This window comes from Notamacropus eugenii, chromosome 7, assembly GCF_028372415.1.
Source record: "Notamacropus eugenii isolate mMacEug1 chromosome 7, mMacEug1.pri_v2, whole genome shotgun sequence".
Taxonomy (NCBI): Eukaryota; Metazoa; Chordata; class Mammalia; order Diprotodontia; family Macropodidae; genus Notamacropus; species Notamacropus eugenii.
Window position 1 is genome coordinate 94130742 of NC_092878.1, and position 20381 is coordinate 94151122.

At 36.6% G+C, this 20381-nt stretch overlaps 1 long non-coding RNA gene across 1 annotated transcript; it reads left to right on the plus strand.

The window, feature by feature from the left end:
* Window positions 1-105: 105 nt before the first annotated feature.
* LOC140513216 (uncharacterized) lies at window positions 106-19159 on the plus strand. The gene is made up of 3 exons (XR_011970116.1): window positions 106-752; window positions 15501-15608; window positions 16713-19159. It is a non-coding gene; the product is annotated as an uncharacterized lncRNA (long non-coding RNA).
* Window positions 19160-20381: the final 1222 nt, after the last annotated feature.

Consider the following 20381-nt stretch of genomic DNA (forward strand, 5'->3'; position numbering starts at 1 on the left):
GAGGACTATGACATCATAGAGGTGATGGTGTGACATGCGAGCAATTGGATTTAAGTGAGGGAGGGCTATGCAAAGTCACCAGCCTCACTTTCTCCTCCAGAGCCATCTGAGACCAGTGGCTATGGCCCTGGATGCAGTGAGAAGCCTTGGCCTTTTTAAGCTAAAGTCTTTCACAGGTCCCAGATTGAACAAGGCAATGCCCATTCAATGATTAAGGCTAAGTAAGAAAAGAGGCAGAGACTGGACTCTATTTCCTAGTTAAAAAAAGAAACTATTTGAGAGGGAAGACCCTCAGGGTTTCTGGCCAAAATAGAAACAATTGCTATTTTTATTCACCGTGAGTCAATCAGGACCCAAACAATAACTAAATGGGGCTTGGCCTGGGACCTATTATTGACCAATCAATGAGAGCCAAAATGGTCTGGGTTTAAGGCAAGGTCTTTAAGAAAAAAAAATGTAGCCTATAAACCCCAAGAATCTTGTGAGGTTTTATTGATCGAAATTTATACTCCTTGGGCAGAGTACCAGCAGGTAAGGGGATGATATCCAATGTGGACAGTAGAAAGTGAAGGGAAAGGAAAGGGAGGGAAAGAAAGAAAAAGGAAGAAAGAAAGGAGAGAGAGAGAAAGAAAGAAAACTGTTGCCCAACTGAGCAGTTCCAGTGAGACAGCACCTACTACTACTCACAGAGTTATTATTTGACCGTAGTTCTTGAAGAAGACCCTGACATCAGGAAGGTGATGTCATGACATGTAAGTGAATTGCATTTAAGGGAGGGAGGGCTGTGCAAAGTCAACCAGCCTCACTTTCTCCTCCAGAGCCATCTGGGGCCAGTAGCCAATTCAACAAGTATTTATTTGGTGACTACCATGAATCAGTCAACCAAAACACATTTATTAAGTGCCTACTGTGTACAAGGCACAATGCTTGGGTGGGAATGGAAAGACAAAGCATTATCTGCTCTCAAGGAGATTGTATTTTAGTAGGGGAGAAAGCACATATATATATTTTAATAATAGAAAATATTTATAAAATAAGAGCAAACTAGTTTGGAAAGAGGGCTACTAGTGTCTAAGGAGATCAGGAAAGGCCCCACATAGCAGGTAAATCTTGAATTTTGAATGGAGCTAGAAATTCGCAGTGACAAACGGTGGAGTTCAAAGTTTTGTGTTAGCATGCTGGACAAACAAAGTTTTTGTTTTTGATGACATTATTTCCACATGATGTTTGATGAAACAAGAGTTTGGAACATGATTGGATTGGCTCAGAAGAGTAGGTTCAAAGTGTTTCAGAATGAAGACAATAATTGATAGGGGATCTACTCATAGTAAGTCTTGGAATTCAGAGGAAGTAAATTGAGTCTAGTGTAGAGCATGAAAGGGGTCAGTGGAGTCATAGTATTTGAGCAGTTTCAACAATATAAGGAAAAAGTACTTTCTGGAGTTTACAAAAATGTTAAAAAGATGTTAAAGAAGAGATTCTTCCTAAAAATCATAAATTGCCTCCATATTGTCCCAACTTTGCTTACGTTGTCTTGGGATAGTTCCTTTGTATTTGTATTTGTTTTAAATAATTCAGTGCTTCTAATGTTGTAATCAAATTGCTTAAATAGGTTGGTGCCCCATCATGAACAGTGAGTGCAGTTAGCTCCTCAAATATTTTCCAAATAGATTAGTGGACTTTTGAATCAGAGAGAAGAGGAAAATGTTTCTAATTTAGACCAAAACCTATATTATGTACTCTGTAATCCTGGAGAATTTCATTTTGTTTTGTATGCTAAGCTGTGAAATTAGAGGACAGTGATGATATGCATCTAACTCAGTATAAAAGCCTGTAAAATTTAGTCTGTAAATTAAAATAGCATGATACAAGAGATCATAATCAGCATTTTATGTTCCCAGAATGTCTTGCCTATACCATTTTAGTTAAGAATGTAGGATAATGCCAATATCATTCACTTTTGTGGTACTTAGAATACTAAGTTACCATATTTTTTAGAGTGACTAAAGAAAATCCCTAATACTTTCATAAAAGGCTTAGATTTTTTTTTAAAATTCCTAGTAGAATATAATAACAGGCTTCCCTTTGTACTGTGACTGATAGAATCATGCTTAAATTCTTATTGAAAGAAAAAAGTACAGCAGTTTCTATTTGGTGTAGAGTTTAATAGCTAATAGCATGCATAATTTCATGAAAATAAATATGAAAATTGACTTTTTAAAAAAGTTATTTTTGACTTGCTCTTCTTTAAAAATCTGTGAGGTTCCTCTCACCCAATTTTCTTTCCTATCTACTTTTGCTTTTGCATATAAAGTGGTTGCATTCCATCAATATATATCCAAGGGACTACCATGACCTTTCGATCTGCAATATTGGAGGAATCTAGGGAAATATATGCTATGTACATTTAATAACAGCACTACAGTGACTTAGTGAACATCTCTGTACTGTGTATTATGAAAATATAGCATTGGGACCACAGTTGGAAAGTTCACATTCACAACTACTGCTGTGGATGTATTCTTTCCCATATCTGATTCACTCCATTATGTTTAGTCATTTTCAGTCCTGTCCAACTCTTTGTGATCCCTTTTTGGGGTTTTGGTGGCAAAGATAATGGAGTAGTTTGCCATTTTCTTCTCCAGTTCATTTTACAGATGAGGAAAGTAAGGCAAACAAAGTTAAGTGACTTGCCAAAGTTCACTCAGCTAGTAAGATTCTGAAGTCAGATTTGAACTTCCTGACTTCAGGCCTAGCTCTTTACTCCTTTATAGGCAAGGTTTAATTCTATGTTGTGGGATTTAGAGACCTTTAGACACTTTTACTGTGTCTTGTGTTAGTGTGTATATGAGTGTATATATGTATTTGTGTGTTTACATGTCACTATTCTTCTTGCAAGAAGAATGATGACCCTATCCAAGAGTTGTAAAATAATGAACAGTATTTCAGAGATAGCACAAACATGTTCCTTTTAGTCAGTTAATGTTTCTCTAGAGTTTTTATTTTGCTTGAACGAAGATCCTTCATGACACAAACTTTCCCCAACCCCATGTGGTCTTAAAAAAATCAAGAAAATTTTTTTTTCTTCCTTCATTTCTACATTTGATAACCATATTCCTACAGAGGCTTCTAGGTGGCCTCATGGATAGTGTTGGATATGGAATTAAGAAGAGTTTATTTCAAATCCTGCCTCAGATAGTAAGTAGCTATATGACTCTAGTCAAATAACAAATGAGATGGATAGACAGTAGTATGGAAAAAAATGAACATGAACTTGGAGAGACTTTGAGCAATAGAGGAGGACGAGAGAGTGGAATGTGACTGAACAACCGAACTACTTTTAATATCTTAACTTTTCCCAGCCTCAGTTTCCTCATTTGTAAAATGGTTTTAATAATAGCATCTACCTCACAGAATTATTGTGAGGATCAAGTGAGATAACATAAAAAGGTTTGCAAACCTTAAAAAATGTATAAATGTTATAAAAATTTATAAATTATATAAAGTTATAAGATAACTTTATAAATGTTAACTATGATTATTAAAGTACAAGTATTCGATTCTACTCCTTCCAATTCCTGGCCAAAATTTCTCTGCTTGTTAAATGGCACCAAAGTTAAGGAAATTCCACCTTCCTGGAAGAAGTTCTATTGTCAATGTTTCCTTTTGATTGGCCACATGGTCCCAAGTGTGGAATAATATTTGGAACTTTTGTTTATGTAAAAGCCTTTGGATCTTCAAGCAGATCTCTTTACACACAGAACCTTAGCTAGAGTCTTATCACCAAGTTTTTTGGTTTTTTTTGTCAGCAAGTGTAGTTCTTTGGCTCACTTTTCCTTCTAAACTTTAGCTAAAATTCAAATTCCTTTGCTTCTCCCTCCTTTGCTCAAGCGTGTGATCACATGCTGAGTAAATAATCTATAGTGCATGATCTGCTCTCCTATCAGCCTTGTTATCCTGGTTCTAAACCCCCAAATGTCAGAAGCCTTCTTGATAAGTATTCCCAGGCAGGCTTCCTAACTACCTTCCCTACTGGTTATCATCATCATTGCTTACATACACACAGAGCTCCCTGGTAACCCATGGGCTATATTTGGAAGAACTAATTGTGGGTTCTGGTGTCTTTGTTAGGAAAAAGTGACACCTTTTCAAGTTAATAAAAATCTCAGCCACTGTCTCTATATCAGATGTAACAAAATGTTTTTTGGACAAATATGTTCCTGGTTAAGGTGATGGTTAATTTTGGCTTTCCTTGCCATCTATTTACCTCTTAGGAGTGAAGGATGGCAAAAGTTCCTTAATGGCACGTGGTTTTTTTCATAAGTATACTTATGATATAATAACTACAAATTATCGAAGACTGCATTCTAAATCAATCTCCCAATTAAATTATGTCCCAATTTGGTTGTTGGAGTGTTTTTATAATAGATATTTGAGCAATACATTCCCCACTTGTTTTAAACCAACTATATATGTACATGTATTTGTATATGTGTTTGTGTATATATGTATATAAATTTTCAGTTCTTTATAAGTACATTACTTATTAGATTATTGACTATTCTAGATGAAAGAAACCTAGGTATGAAATGTCAAGGTGACAAAAGTGGCTCTTAGTAATTGCTCAGATGCACTGTGAAAGGTGCTCACAATACCTCAAACCTTTATTAACAACATTTTCTTCCTGAAAAGCAAAAGGGGTAGAGATTTATCATCATCTTGAGGGGCAGGTAATATATCCCAAAAGGATAGCAAGCTTGGTAATCGCTCATCAATCACTATAATGTGAAAAAAAAGGCTTTCCTCAAGACCAAGACTAATTTCAAACCCTATAGGAATGTAAGATATATTCTTCAAGAGGTGTTTATTGTACATTTGTAAAAGTTAGTTTGCATTCACACATAGACAAATGCATATGCTTTACATAGGAAGTAATGGGAGAAAAAAAGTTCATGACAGTATATTGTTGTCTCTAGTGGTATGGGGAAACTGGAAAAATCTCATCAGCTTTGCACAAATTACATTGCAGTACTGTGCTACTTTTTAGGACTTTGCTTTTCTGTTTATTCTTTCAATCTAGTCCAGTCTAATTTGCATCCCCAGTGCATAACAGTGTCTGGCACAGGGAAAGAGCTTAATGAATGCTTGTTGATTCATCACAATTCATGGGATTTGAGATTTGCCTAGGCAAAGAATAAGGGGATAAGTAATTTCTCAACTGTGTTTCAGAGACAAGACTTGAACCAGGCATTCTTGACTCCAAGACCCATTCATTCTCTTTGTAATATAGCAGGTTACCTCTTTAAGTGTATGTATGCATGTATGATGTATGTATATGATGCACAAGTAGAAATAAACAGTGCTTGTATACCACATCTGTAAATGGTCTCCCCATTAAATAATCCAAACAGTACCCTGTGCACTGTGGTGGCAGTAAAAGGATTTGAACTAGTGGAATTAGTCTTTTGACTATTACTATGGTAATAGATTTAAACTATTTATACCAAACTTAGAAGCAAGTATAAATAAACCAGGCAGGAAGTTAGGAAGATCTTTGTTCAAATTTGGCCTCAGATGCTTATTAACTGTGTCCTAAGCAAGTCACTTAACTCTGTTTGCCTCAGTTTCCTCATCTGTACAATAAACTGGAGAAGGTAATAGCAAACCACGCAGAATCTTTGCCAAGAAAACCTCAGATGGGGATTTAGACATGAATGAAATGACTGAACAACATAAACACGTAACTATATATATATGCATATACATGAATGCATACATGTATGACACATAGGCATGTATCATCTTAGGACTTTTGTGGCGTATGTATTTTCACATATATATGCATGTGCATGTGCACACGTGCATGTGTGTGTGCATGTAAAACATCAACATAAGAGAACTGTTAAATCATTAATTATGACAATGTTTAAGGTAAATTCAAAAGTAGCCCAAAAACCAAACCTTAAAGATGTGCATTTTTAAGTACTTCTTAATAGTTGTGAGATGTTCCAAGTAGCTACCTTTCCCATTTACACATCTAAGCTACTATTTATTTGCTAACAGCTGAGAACATTTTCTTCTGCACCTGCTCCTCTTCCAAATCTCTGAGGTCTTTGCTTCTAAGACTGGTATAAACAGTTTAAAGTCCATTACCATAATAATAGTTAAAAAGACTAATCCCACTAGTTCAAATCCTTTCACTACCACCATTATGCACAGGGTACTGTTTGGGTTATTTAAGGGAAGACCATTTATGGACACTGTATTGAAAGTCTTCCTTTTTGTCATGTTCCCTTTATATATCTTAACCATTCCTATGATTTCATGAATATGGGGAACTCTATATGAGGAAAGGGCTCCTACCAATATAGATGAAATCTTTGCTGCAATTTATAGTCTTAATCAGTTGCTTAGCGCACTGAGAGGTTAAATTACTTTCTCACTGTCACTAACTTTCTTACTATCCCATAGTAAGTTGAGTTTCTCAATTTCTTCTTTATCATTTCCTCTCTCTGTCTCTCACTCTCTGACACTCATATATTAACATATGTATGTATATATAAACACATATATATGCATGATATATATATATATATATATACACGTATACATACACATGCATGGATATGCTATCCCACCTCTAAAAACAATGTCAGTGAAACAAAGAAGAACCAAAGGTTTGACATTGCATTGAAAAAGCTGAATATTTTTTGGTTTCCATTCACCTTGAAGGAAATATACAAGGAGAAGTCAGGCAGCCACATGGAAAAATGGTGAAATGGATTCCATATTGGCCAACTGAGAAATCAGTAGAAACATGTCTAGCAGTCATGCTCAGAGGACAAAGGAGAAGAAGAGACTGGGGCTAGTTCTAGTTGTGGATCAAACTAGAGCAAGATGCCAATGGACAAGCCAGGAAAACTAAGAGTAGATCAGGCTAAAATATCAGGTATATACTTAGTGAGACATGCTGATCCCAGTTTACAAATCCTTTAGTCTTTTCCCTGTTTCCTTGGAATGCTGTGCAGGGAAGTCAGAACCAATGATTCCATTTTCCTGTCTGATCTGCTATGATGATGATGATACACACATGCATATACAATATACATAATGTTATGTATATACATACACACATACATGTACATACATATATACACACATATACACATAGTACACACACACACACACATGTGTATGTGTGAAATATTCACCTCTCAAAAAACCAAACCAAACCAAAACAAAACTCTAGCCATTTCATCATTCATTTGGAAGTCTTATTCCTTTGAATACTCATATGTGTTTCAGTGAAACTGCTATTAAACGATGAGACCATTTATCCTGATTTTTGACTTAGTGTACCATGACTATACTCTTTAAGATTCAGAGAAATGAAAATCATCCAAAAGGATAAGAAATTTTCCTTAGGAAGCCTAGAATGCAATTAATAGATAAAGAGTTTAGTAAAATTCAGACAATATCCCAAACTGATTTCTTTTTTTTTAGCTTCTGAGAAAGAGCTTATAAGTGGTATGGAAGGTAAAATAGTTATAAATACTTTTTCTTGCAGTTGTTGTATGAGTAATGTTAGAGGAATTCTGCTTCTCTTCAGATCCTCACATCCCCAGGAAGGTCTGGCTATATGCATACATACAAATCAATAAAATATGTTTAGCTTGTATGTATATACAAGACAAATATATGCATACGAATATACAAACATAGACATTACATTAGGATTTGCCCAGCAGGGCTGGCCCCAGTACTAGTAACCGGGGAGAGTGGAGCTGACTCCTAATTTGTTTTTTAGCATCGTTTCCATCTTGAAATCATTCTCCATGTAGATTCCCAATTGATAATTCTAAAATAGAGCAGGATGGAGCCAGCTCATAATGTCTTACAAGAGCTGAGTGTTAAATTTTCCGTATAAGCATTTATATCTTAGACATCTGGAAATTCTACAAAACAAGATCGGATTTATTGTTTTGTTGATTATCTTATGATGGAGAAAATGTTAATAACACAGATTAAGCTTCAGAGTATGTTATGCATATACATTTTTTCCCCTGAAACCTACTTGTAAAACATTTACCAGCATATCCTTGGTCTGACTATGTGGCTTCCTTACTCAGAAGTCTTCAGTGATTCTCAGTTGTCTCTAGCATAAAATTAAAAAAAAAAAGAAACCAACAACAAAACCAAAAATACTTAGTCCAGTATTTCAAACCCATCAATCTCACTAGCATTCCAAGGCTGTTGTGAGGATTAAATAAGATAATATTTGAAAAATTTCTTGGTACAATGCCTGGCACATATTAGGCTCTATGTAAATGCTTATTCCCCTCTTCTACTATCTTTGTACATATCATATTCATCAAGTAGGAAATAAACTCCCTGAGGGCAGGAATTATTTCCATTTTGGTATCCCCCAGTACCTAGTTTGTTTTATTGCATACTTAATAATAAACATTTAATTGAATTAATAGTGTCCCAGAAAAACTTAATCCTTATAGACAAATGGAATATTGGCCCCTGCCATTTCCTTGTCTTTACCAAACAGATGGTGCTAATTATAATAAGACCACCCCAAACACAACTGGGGGTAAAGCAAAGAAAATAGGCACCAAAAAAACAGATTCTCTATTTCTCTTTCCAAGTGTCAGTACATCACCATAGAGAATCCCAACATTTGATGATCTCTTCTGGAATCTCAGAAAATCACTTGTGTCTGAGTGACTATATGAAAGCAACTGAATCTGCCATGAGACTCAAACTAAATAGTGGACAAATTTATTACTACTGGAAGTAGGCTTCACTCTTCCTCCTCCTTAAATTTCCCATTTATGGTACTTCATATACCTAGTACATCAGTGCAACATAGCTAACCTGCAAGTAGCTCATACTCATTCTTTGTTGCTATACTCACTGTCTTACATCCATTTAATCATAGTATAGGTAGTAATCAACCATGGTATTGGAATGGTAGGCCACATCAATAGAAATGAGAATGGACAGTGTACCAGTACCATGCCAGGAAACTGAATCTTTTGAATTGTCTTAGGAAAATTCTGAAGATCACCTGGCAGGATAAGGTACCAGACACTAAGGTCCTTACTTGAACCAAAGTGCCAAGCATTCAAACTCTGCTTCAGAGAGAGCAACTCCAAAGGGCTGGATACATTGTTCAAATGTCAGAAGTATGCTTGCCAAAAAGATTGTTTTGTGGAGAACTCACGCAGAGCAAGTGCTCACATAATGGTAACAAAAAGTGATACAAGGACATCTCAAAATCTCAAGAACTTTGGAACTGCTTGTGTGAAATGGGAGATACTGGCACAGGACTGCTCAGCATGGCATGCTCATATCAGAGAAGGTACTGTGCTCTATGAGCAAAGTAGAATTGAAACAGCTCAAAGGAAACACAGGATGTACAAATTTAGAGAATATACCCCAAATGTTCACATGGACTATTTGTGCCTGACCTGTGGTACAGCATTATGAGCTCGTATTGGTCTGATAAGCTACAGTTGGACACACTGAAACTTGACTCTAGCATAATGATATCATTTTGGTCCTCTTTGAGAATGAAGGGCAATAACTAAGTCCTGTGCACTAGGAACTTTACAAATGTTGCTTAGAGAGTTAATGCTATGGGGGTCAACATTTTCATTTTTATTAAATTTAAATTCAGTAAATATGAATCTTTGAGATTAGAGTTGCTAGTAATAATGCCCATATCTATTTGGGTAGTTACCTTGATGAGTCATGCTCAAATTTATACTTCAAAAACACTACTAAACCCAAGATAGAGGAATTGTAGGCATAGTTCCAACCATAAAGTTGTGAGTGACAGCTGGAGCACCAGTAGTGGTGTAATGGCTCAATTTAGGTCTTAAATCACTGACTGTGCCTTCTAGAATATCAACATCCTATCAGGCTGCAGCCAGTATAAGTAACTGCACTATCACAAGTAGAATAGTATTGAGCTAGTAGCCTCTGACAGACATAAATATATGTAAACTGTCAGTATTCTATGAGCTTGAAAACCAAATTACTGTAATAAATCAAAGAACAATGGGTAGAACACAGCCTCATGATGAATCTCTCCCCACTGGATGAATCTCACTCCGGTTTATGTACACACACAGACATATGCACACACACACACACACGCACACACACACACTTATGCAGAGCCACATATGAATGTATAAACTTATCTCTAGGATGAGAAAGACCTTACATTTTCTTGTTCTTCCTAACCATTATGCTTATGATGTACAGTTGGCTATTTTTATACCCCCATCAGTAGTGCTTGTAAGCATTATGAATGTAAGAAATAATCATGATTCCTTCTCTTAAGGTTAGGGTTGGTGAGGTGTTTCCAATATTCTTGTTTCTATCCATCACGCAGATGAGGATATTAGTTTTAAATATCCATGATCAGACAGCATGGATTCCTTAAACAAAATTGCTTAATGCCTAAAGAATGGACACTTGTTTTCATGTGGGTGGTGGAGGCAATCTGGATTTGTAATAAATCTCACAACCAAAAAATCAGTTAATTTTATAAATCAAATCAACAAGGCACACAATTCATTTATGCAGACTTGAATCCCGACTATTTTTTGATAACTAGATAATTCTGCCAAGTGTGCTAAGTAGAACTTAGAAGTAAACAGAAATGTACATTGCTTTTTAATAAACTGGCCCTGTTTCCTAATGTTTTGAAGCCAAAGTAATGAGAAAATATTGTTAATATTGCTTATGAAAACAACATGTGCAAAAACTCCCAAAGATCTTTTCTAACCTTCCCAAACCTTTCATTTGATGCATTAGGGTAATGGTGGTTGGAATTCTCTTTTGGAAAATTGAGGCTTTTAAGTTTTTTTTAAACAAAAATATCATCTTTTATTCAAAGCCCTCTGTGATCAGTAATTTGCCAGAGGTACTCCATAACTAGATTAGAGGTAGGACACTTCAAAAAGGTTTGAATTCTCCAGGTGGCTTATGCTTCTGAGAATCATAATTTCACTGTGCAGTTGTTTTGAATCACTTCCATCCTTCCTTTTATATAATTTTAACTCTTATTGTATCCTTATAAAATGCTATGCAGTGCCTGTTCCAAATCTGCCTCAATATTCCCAAACCCCTAATCTCTCTGTCTCCCTCTGTCTCTCTCTTAATAAATGCTTGTTTGTGGATCGATTGATCCTACTATTCTGTATATTCTCCTTTTTATCTGATTTGATTATCCTTTTACCTTCTTTGTCTGTGGTTCTTCTTTGGCTCTTCTAATCCCTCTCACTTATTAAACATACTGTAGTTGTTCTTGGACTTATTCTTTTATATCTTTGTTCCTATCTTTGCGTAGATGATGTCTAATACTGTGGGATGGGACATGATCTGGGGTTTCATCAGTATAGGGAGCTCCCAATTAGAAAACTCCTTGTACCAATGTACATTACCTACTTTGTACTTTACAGTTTTAGAATTGTCTGGGACACCAAAGGGTTAAGTGGTGCCACTGTCATTGCGTGTCAGAAATTGGACTTGAACTCAGGGTTTCCTAACTAAGAGCTGGACTCTATTAGTTCATGTGGTGTTTCTATGAGTTTTGCTCTAATCTTCCAGAACTCTAATCTCAAATTTCTAATTGTGAATTGGATATCTCCATCTGGATGTCTCTAATACCTCACTCACTCAACATCTCCTAAATTGATCTCATTATCTTTCCCCCTAAACTTGCTCTTTTTACTGTTTTCTCCATTTCTGTTAATAGAGACACTCACAATTGAAACCTCAGAATCAACTGTCGTTACTCTTTCTCCCTCCTCTCCCACATTCTGTATTTCCCATCTGTGTCATAGCCCCATCTGTCCTAGAGTCTTACTGTCAACTCTTGTTCAGACCCTGCTCACTCATTGTCTGTACTTTATTGTGAAAACTTCATAATTGACTTTTCTCCCTCTGTTTCTCCTTCTCTGTCTTAGTCAACACAGCCAGGTCATTTCTTCTCATGCACATTGTAGATAATGTCACCACCCCCTTTAAAAAACAAACAAACAAAAAAAACCTTTTAAATGTTTCTTCATTACCCAATGAAAAATATTGGAAAATCTAAAAATTCTATTCAAAGCCCTCTACAGCCTAGCTCTAACTTACCTTTCCAAGCATATCTTTATATACTTCCTTTCATATGCCCTACTTACCAACCAGTCTAGCCTACTCAATATTCCTCGAACATATCCTTCTTCCCTTTACTGCCTTTTACATGCCCTCCATGCCTTATAGCCCTATAACCAGAATATACATTTAAATCTCTATTAAATCTCTGCCTTACATATCCTTTCTTGGTTCTACTCCTGATTCTCTAGACTTCGTTTCTATGGCTCAGCTGCTCTTCCATCCTGGAAGATCCCTCTGCCCCGTGGTCTGCTGATCCTGTTGATGAGTTCCTCCTAGAACCTTAATTTTGAGGAAGTGTCTTGTCCAACTTCTCTCTTCTAGTCCTACTCCTGACCACCTGGACTTTGCTATTATGTCTCAGTATGGGTACCTTGTGTCTCTTGCTCTCTTTCCATCCCTCTCCTGCTTTTCAGCTCTCTTTTTATGTTTTCTTTCTGTTAGAATACAAGTCCCTTGAAGACAGGGCTTGTCTTGCTTGTATTTGAATTTCTAGTGCTTAGCACTTAACTTAGAAAATACTTAATAAGTACTGGTTGACTTTTGAAATTTTATTCTATCTTCAAGTCCCAGTGTCAAATGCCACCCTTCCTCCCCCTCCCCCCCCCCAGCCGTTTCTTTCTCCAGTGGATTAAGGCAAACAGAGACTTGTCCAGGGTCACACAGCTACAAAGTATCTGAGGTCAAATTTGAATTCAGGTCTTTCTGACTCCAGGGCAACCTTCTATTCATTGAGCCACCTAGCTGCCTTCTAGGCAAATTGCCCATTCAGAAATCTTCAATCCTTGGAGCTCTCATAATACAGTTTTTCTGTCATTGACTGTCACTAGTTATATTTATCCTAAAATCTCCCCATACTAAGTTAGAAGAGTTTCAATGTTAGGGATTATGCCTTATTACTCTTTTTACTCTTCCCATCCATAGTCCAATCTATTGGACTTTGTAGGTGCTAAATAAATATTTATTAAATTTCCTTTGCCCCATCTGGCAGGATCAATATCTACTAAGCTCCTAGCCTCATGAGTTAGGCCAGTTTTCATCTAAAATGCAATGAATCATCCTTGAGGCTTAATTGGCTCAAGAGACTAAATCTTGAACCATTAACATAAATTCCTTCTTGCCTAAGTCCAAAAGTCTGGTGCCTGAGGAATCGGGAGCCTTGGCCCATGCTTTTCACTAGTGTGCCAATATATAAAATAAGGAAAACAGGCTAAGTACCTAAAACAGATGCTATGTCCCTATTTAATAGCCTTTTCACATTATTGTAAAGTAAACCTGCTTTTGCTAATTGTTAGATAGTGTCATTTCATTTCATCCCAGTCCTGAGCTTAAATCACTAGAATGGTCAGTCAGGCCTGGCCCAAGAAAATAATGTGACTCCTGCCATATTTTTCCTATTATCCCCCTTGCCCCTAGGAGTCCCTGGATCTTTGCCACCACTGTCATTATTTTAATTCAACTCAAATCAACTCTGCAAACATTAATTAAGCATTTACTGTGAAAAGACGTTATGTTGAGAGCTGGGCAAACAAAAATGAAAAGGATATAGCCCTGCCCTCAGGGAGTCACCTCCAGCATCTTCCCATTACCTATGGAATAAAATACAAACTCTGTGGCCCATCACTTAAGATTCTCCACAATTTAGCTCCAGCCTACCTTTCTATCTTCATTTCATGTAACAATTTTAGAGCTGGGAGGTACCTTGAAGGCCATCTAATCCAACCTCCTTCTTTTATGGATGAGAAAACTGAGATCAAGGGAGCTGGAGTGATTTGATCCAGGCAGTTAATATCCTTCCTGGAATTTGAACTTGGATTCCTGATATAATCTGGCATTCTGTATGCTGTGCCTTTTGTTTCAATTAAACCATTTCCCTATTTGTCTGGTTTTCTTCCTTACTCATCCTTCAATGCAAACTTTTCCTATACCTGCATTTTGTTACCTCTCCCCATGTGTACCTGTTAAAAACCTTTTCTTTCTTCAAGGCCTTGGTCAGATCACCTCCTCCCTGAAGCCTTCCCTAATGGTACCAACCAAAACTAATCTCTCTCCTCAAATTTTCTTAGCAAACTTTTCCTGGTTTGTACACTTATTTCATACTACATGCTCCTTCAGGGTAGGGTTGTAAGTTATTTTAAATCTTTGCATAGCCTTTGTTCCTAGTATTATGCCCATTTGTCGTTGTGCAGTCATGCCTGACTCTTCCTGTCTAGATTGACCATAAAGTCCATGGAGTTTTCTTGTCAAGATACTGGAAAGGTTTGTCATTTCTTCAAATAGACATGCCCAGGGTCACATAGCTAGTAAGTGTCTGAGGCTAGATTTGAAGTCAAATCTTCCTAACTCCAAGCCTAGCCATCTAGTTGCCTCTGAAAATTGTAATAACTGTTTCTTGAATTGAATTGCAAGAAATCATGTACTCCTAAAACTATGATATGAATTAGAATGTAAGTACTTACCTGATATCCAACAGGCATGCCAGTCAAATGCATGGAGGGACCTACTGACTGCTTTTAGCTGGGCATCGATGGAATTCAAAAAGTCTTCTTACAGAGATGATGCTTGAGCTGAATCTTATCGGAAGGACAAGAAAGTATTATTCCTCCAGATTTTATACAAATCTGACATTCTTCCAGCTAAAAAAATATTGCTAAAACTATAACAAATGTTGCCCCAGTATGTGCTCTCATTCAATCAGACATGCATTTACCTACAGTTCTTTCCCCCAAGTTAGTCGGCAAGCCAGCATCAACCTACCAGCCCTAAGCTAGGGAAGTCAGATGCAGCCCTCTGAGTTGGTTCCTTGGCATGGGAGTAATACAATATCCTCATTGCATCAGTATTTACCTAACTTTGAACATCAACCTCCTTGTTCACTCCTCTCCTGAATGAATTTGAGTAATTACTTTCAAATTAATTGTTATGCACTCTAGAATTTTAATAGATTTTCTTCTAGGTCTTAACCTAGGGCCTGAATACTTTTTTAAAATAAAAATTTTGAAAATTGTATTTCAGTATGTTATATCCTTTGTTATCCTATGTATTTTATTTTAAGGTTTTAAAAACATTTTGAAAAGGTGTCCATAGGCTTCAGCAGCCTAACAAAGAAGCCGATGATTTAAACAAACAAAAAAAATATTAAGGATGCTTGTCTTAGGTGAACTTGCTCTTCAAAACTAGGGCTTGTAGAAGAATTGTCCCCAGGGAAATGAGGCACACACTGCCATCCGTAGTGATTTTTTGCAAATCATCATATGTCCTTCCCACGACTAACCATACTATGTCCTTCTTCCCCTCTTCTTGCCTCTTTCTGCCAGTGCTTAGACATGATCAAAATCTGGATCAAGGACAGCTTTGAAAGGGAAAAGAAATCACAAAATAGACAGCCTGTTTTTTGCAAGCGTGTGGGATAGTTTCTTTGCATGGTAAGAGCTTTTATGTGATACTTATATGTGCAAGGATTTCAGGACTGTTTTAACACTAGCTGGAACATCCCCCTCCCCCAAAGATCACCTCCATAAATCAGTGATCTGCTTCTTTCTAAGTAACCAACTTACTTCCTACTGTCTTTAAAATATGTCAGACTTTGAAAAATTTCTTGGTTCTCTTGTATGGCAGGGACAAGTTCTGCTTTTCTGATGTCAGTGACCCAGAATCTAAGTTGGTATCCACGAATCCTGGCTTTTCCCAAAGCTGAGGTGATATGCCAAGGTTTAGACCCCATTTCACTACATGCAGACACTGCCATCCTCCTCTAGCTTGATATATTTAGTAACTGAGTTATTGATCTTAAAATGGATGAATCTAGTGAGGTTACAGAAAAATCCCAACCTGTAAATGTAGTCCTGTCATTGGCTGCAGCTGTCTAACATGTTGCATGGCTTACATAGTTTAGATTGACCTCTAGATAGAGTTCCTTGAGCTTATGTCTCATGGAGAATTGGTTGGTGAAACTTGGAGTGTTAAGCTTGGGGAAGATAATACTTGGAAGTGATATGATAGATGCTTCAAAATATTTGAATTGTCACATGGGAGAAGTATTATACTTACTCTGCTTGGTACCAGAATGCAGAACCAGAAGCAATGGATAGATGTTTCAAAAAGGAAAATTGAGGCATCATATAAAGAAAACTTTATACATGTTAAAAAGTAGAGTGAGCTTCCCCTGGGAAGAATGGGCCTCCCCTACCTTGAGGTCTGCAGACAGAGGCAGCTCTGGGACTAGTTCAGTGACTCAGTAGATACAGCATTGGGCCTGTAGTCAGGAAAATCTTTATTCAAATCAGGCCTCAGTCACTTACTAGCTATGTGACTCCGAACAAATCACTTAACTTCTATCTACCTCCATTTTTTCTTCTATAAAATGGGGTTAATAATAGCACTGACCTCCCAAGGTGAGGATCAAATGAGTATAGTCCTTAGAGTGGTACCTGACATATAGTAAGCATTATATGAATGTTAGCTTTATTGTTAGCTTCTTACAAAGATTGAATGACTGCTTATTGGGTACATTATATTTTCATTTATAGATTGGGCTCAATGCCAGTGAGGTCCCTTCCATCACTGCTGAGATTCTGTGATTCAAAGAGTGGAAAACTGTGAGGGGGTCCTACTTCTGATGAACAGCTCAGCCGTGGGATGCTCTGATGCATGTGGAATGAATGGATTTACATGAAGGCTAATCCTTTCCTTTCAACTACCGTAATTATTATTGGTTGTGAATACGATCACAGTAAATGGGGCAATCAAACTGTGGGCAGGTTCACATACGACATCTGCACATACTGTCACTGGAAAGAGAGAAAGAGAACCATTAATTGGGTTCTAGGTGGGGTGAATGAAATATCTTGGCAAACTGGATATAAAGGGTTTGGTTTTCCCTAAGCCATCCTAGTACAATAAGGCTGCATACAATTCCTGGCACATAGAAGGTGCTCAATAAATGCTTATAGGTTGATTGATTGATCTACCAGGGCAGCCAACCTAGTATTTTTTGTGCCCCACTTTTACTATTTTTTAGATGAATTACTATGAATTGAGCTACCCAATTTTTATATTCCTGCTATGATGTACTCTCATTAGGGATCTGGTTGCATGTTGATGGAGAGGCATTATGATGGAGTGGAAAGGACATTAGACTCAGGTTCAGAAGACTTGGATTTGAATCTCTCCCCACCATCTACTATCTGAGTAATGATCAGTAGAGGGGCAGTATGACATAAGACAGAGAGCCAGTCTCCAGTCAAGATAGTCCCAGTCCTGTTTCTAACACATTAGAGCTGTGCTATCCTGGCCAAGCTGCTTAATCTCTCACTTCTCCAGGCACCTCCTTAAAACTATAAATTGAAGATCTGCATTGGTAAAGGGAGTTTCCTCACCCAGGGCTTTCTTATCCCTATTCCCTACCCCACTGAAATCATAGGTCTGGACCGAAAATTCAAGCCACTTAGATTCCCTGCACTTCAATTTCCTTCTTTGTAAAACGGAAATAATCACATATATGCTTTTTCATGATTGTTGTAAAGAAAGCTTTCGATGAACTCCAAGACATTCTTCACGTAGCAGCTGCTATTTTGGACATAGGGTATATGTCTCTGGGTCTTATTTCTCCAGTGACTAATATTACTGGTACATTTCTAGTACAGTTCTGATGGTGAGCATTGGTTGGCTGGCTTGTCAGACATGATAGAAGAAGCAGGCTTAGTACCAAGGTAAATGTGGGGAAGCAGAAGGAGAGGAGAAAAAAAAAAGATTAAAGGTTATACAGAACTGGAAGGCTCCTACAAGTCATGCCTCTTTCGATCTTGGCTTGTGAAAACTAAAAGTATTATCATCCTCCCTGTTCTGGGCTTGGGCACCTCTCTTTTCTGTTTTCTGGGTCTCATCCCCTATCACATTATTAAGGGTCTTGATGCAGGCAGGCCTAGTTTAGAAAATGAAAATAATTTCTGCCAGTGATAACCCTCAGATTCTCATTCTATGACTATCTCACCCAGCATTTATTTTAGTATTAGGAATAGATTTAATAAGACAGTTGGATGAGACTAGAGAGTAATCGACAACCTGGTATAATTTCATTCATCTGATTTGAAAAGAAAACATAAACAATGATATGAGATGCATCTGTTGCTTTTTTACTTATTAAAAAATTAAATTTCTCTTTCTTGAGACCTTTAAATAATTAATCCCTATCCACATTATATGTCCAATGTCATTCTCCTTATCTGTTGTCTGAATTTTATCCAACCCATTGCTTAGTTTTTTTTTTTTAATTAAAAATGCATAGTGCAAAGGAAAACATTTGAATTCTAAAGCATGCTATACAAATGCAAGTTACTATTGCTCTTGGTAGCAATAGTATTCACCACCAACTAGGAATATTTTTAAATCAGAAAATACCAAGGATTGTGAAATTCTAATTATTCAATAAAACATTATTTTCTCCAGATGTCCTCAAGATGGCACAAGAAGTACATTCCACTACCAGTGTTGTTTAAGCAATTGTTGCAAGCAATAGGTATTTTGGGTTAAAATATTAATTCGGTGAACAAGCTCTTTCCAAAGTTTAAGGAAAAGGAAAAAATAATCCAGCCTTTTAAACAACATCCATTGTTTTAATGTAACACAGGTCATTAATTTCACACTGCCATAAAGATTAGGAAAATCAGGTAGGAAGTCAGAAAACTGATATAGTCAGATATTACTGGTAAAAGTCAGTTTAGTTCATGCCGTACAATTTTATCAATAAATTTCCCCTTGCAATTGTAAAACAGCTGATAAGCTCATCTGTTATCTTCTGCATAATGTATAATCGGCATCTAAATGCCAGTTTTTATTAGGCACATTACGAGGATAGGAGTAGTAGAGGGAATAGATTAGTTTCAAAATCTTTGTTTTATTAAAATACAAACTATGGTGGGACCTATTCATAAAAAATTCTGACAATGTAGTTGTATTATATCTGTGGATTTGTATTACATGTAAGGTTAAGAATTGCGTTTCTATGTTGCACCTGCTGCATGTACTGCAAAAATTGCTATAAAAGTTACATGAAATTATACTATGTATGGATATGGACTTACAGCAAAATCAAAAGAGTTGAGGAAGAGTATTCCTTTGTGCTCATTTGAGAATCACTGGCCTTTATTCTGGGCCATCTCTGACCTCTGCTTAGATCATATTTTCCTATTTATCAGGAAGTTATTTTGAGTAGAACATACCATCTCTACCCACGAAGAACTTGTAATTTAAATTCGGAGATCAGACAAGAGGGATGCATTTACCAATGTTGATTGTTGCATATATTCAAGACTATATAAATAGGGTTAACTCATCATAAGACAAAGTAGGAAGGAATCTAAGTAAGAGAGACAGAAGATATAGTATTCTTGTAGGAGGGTGGCAAGTCAGTAAAACACTCCATATGGCCCCCGGTTTTCCAAGGAAGCTCTTTGGGTACAATCCACTTTCAAAGCTGTGGGAAAGAATTACCGTTAGGCTCAATAAAATTCACATTTGATAAGACTTTAATTTAATCCTTTATTATTAAGGCTTCCCACCAGCACAAACGTGCTAAAGGTGTTTCAGCACATCTAACATATTGAAGCCAGTTCAGAAACTTACTGTGAACTGAAACAATATCCCAGGACACCTTGTAATTTGATTTTTTACTATAATTTTCATCAAATGAAGTACTACTTTAGCCTATAGGGAATCACAGAAATGTAAATACAAAAATTGTCATTTTAAATGTCCCCCTTTTTTTAAACAAAGCACAAAATTGAGACATTTTAGAGGTGACTGTAATACAGGATCTAATTAGTTTAGCTAATTAGGAAATTAAAGTTTTAATGTCTATGGCATTTCCATTCTGTCTTTCCTATGTGGTTATCTTCCTAACTGCTTATCTAAGATATTTTAGGAGAATCTTTACTTGAAAAAATTACTGGAGAATACATATTGCCAGGTTACATTTTTACATGACAGACCCTAATGCTTGCAAAGAGGCTGTCAGAATCCAGTCAAGTGAATAATACATAGATTAAAAATTGTCTAAATACATATTAACATGATAGGAAGTAGTCTCAGAGTGAGCTAGAAAGGTCTTTTGGGTAAATAATGTGCATTAAAAACTCAATTAAATGAATGTTACTTCATAGACTGTAATGGCTCCATCCAATTAGTTAATACTATGTTTT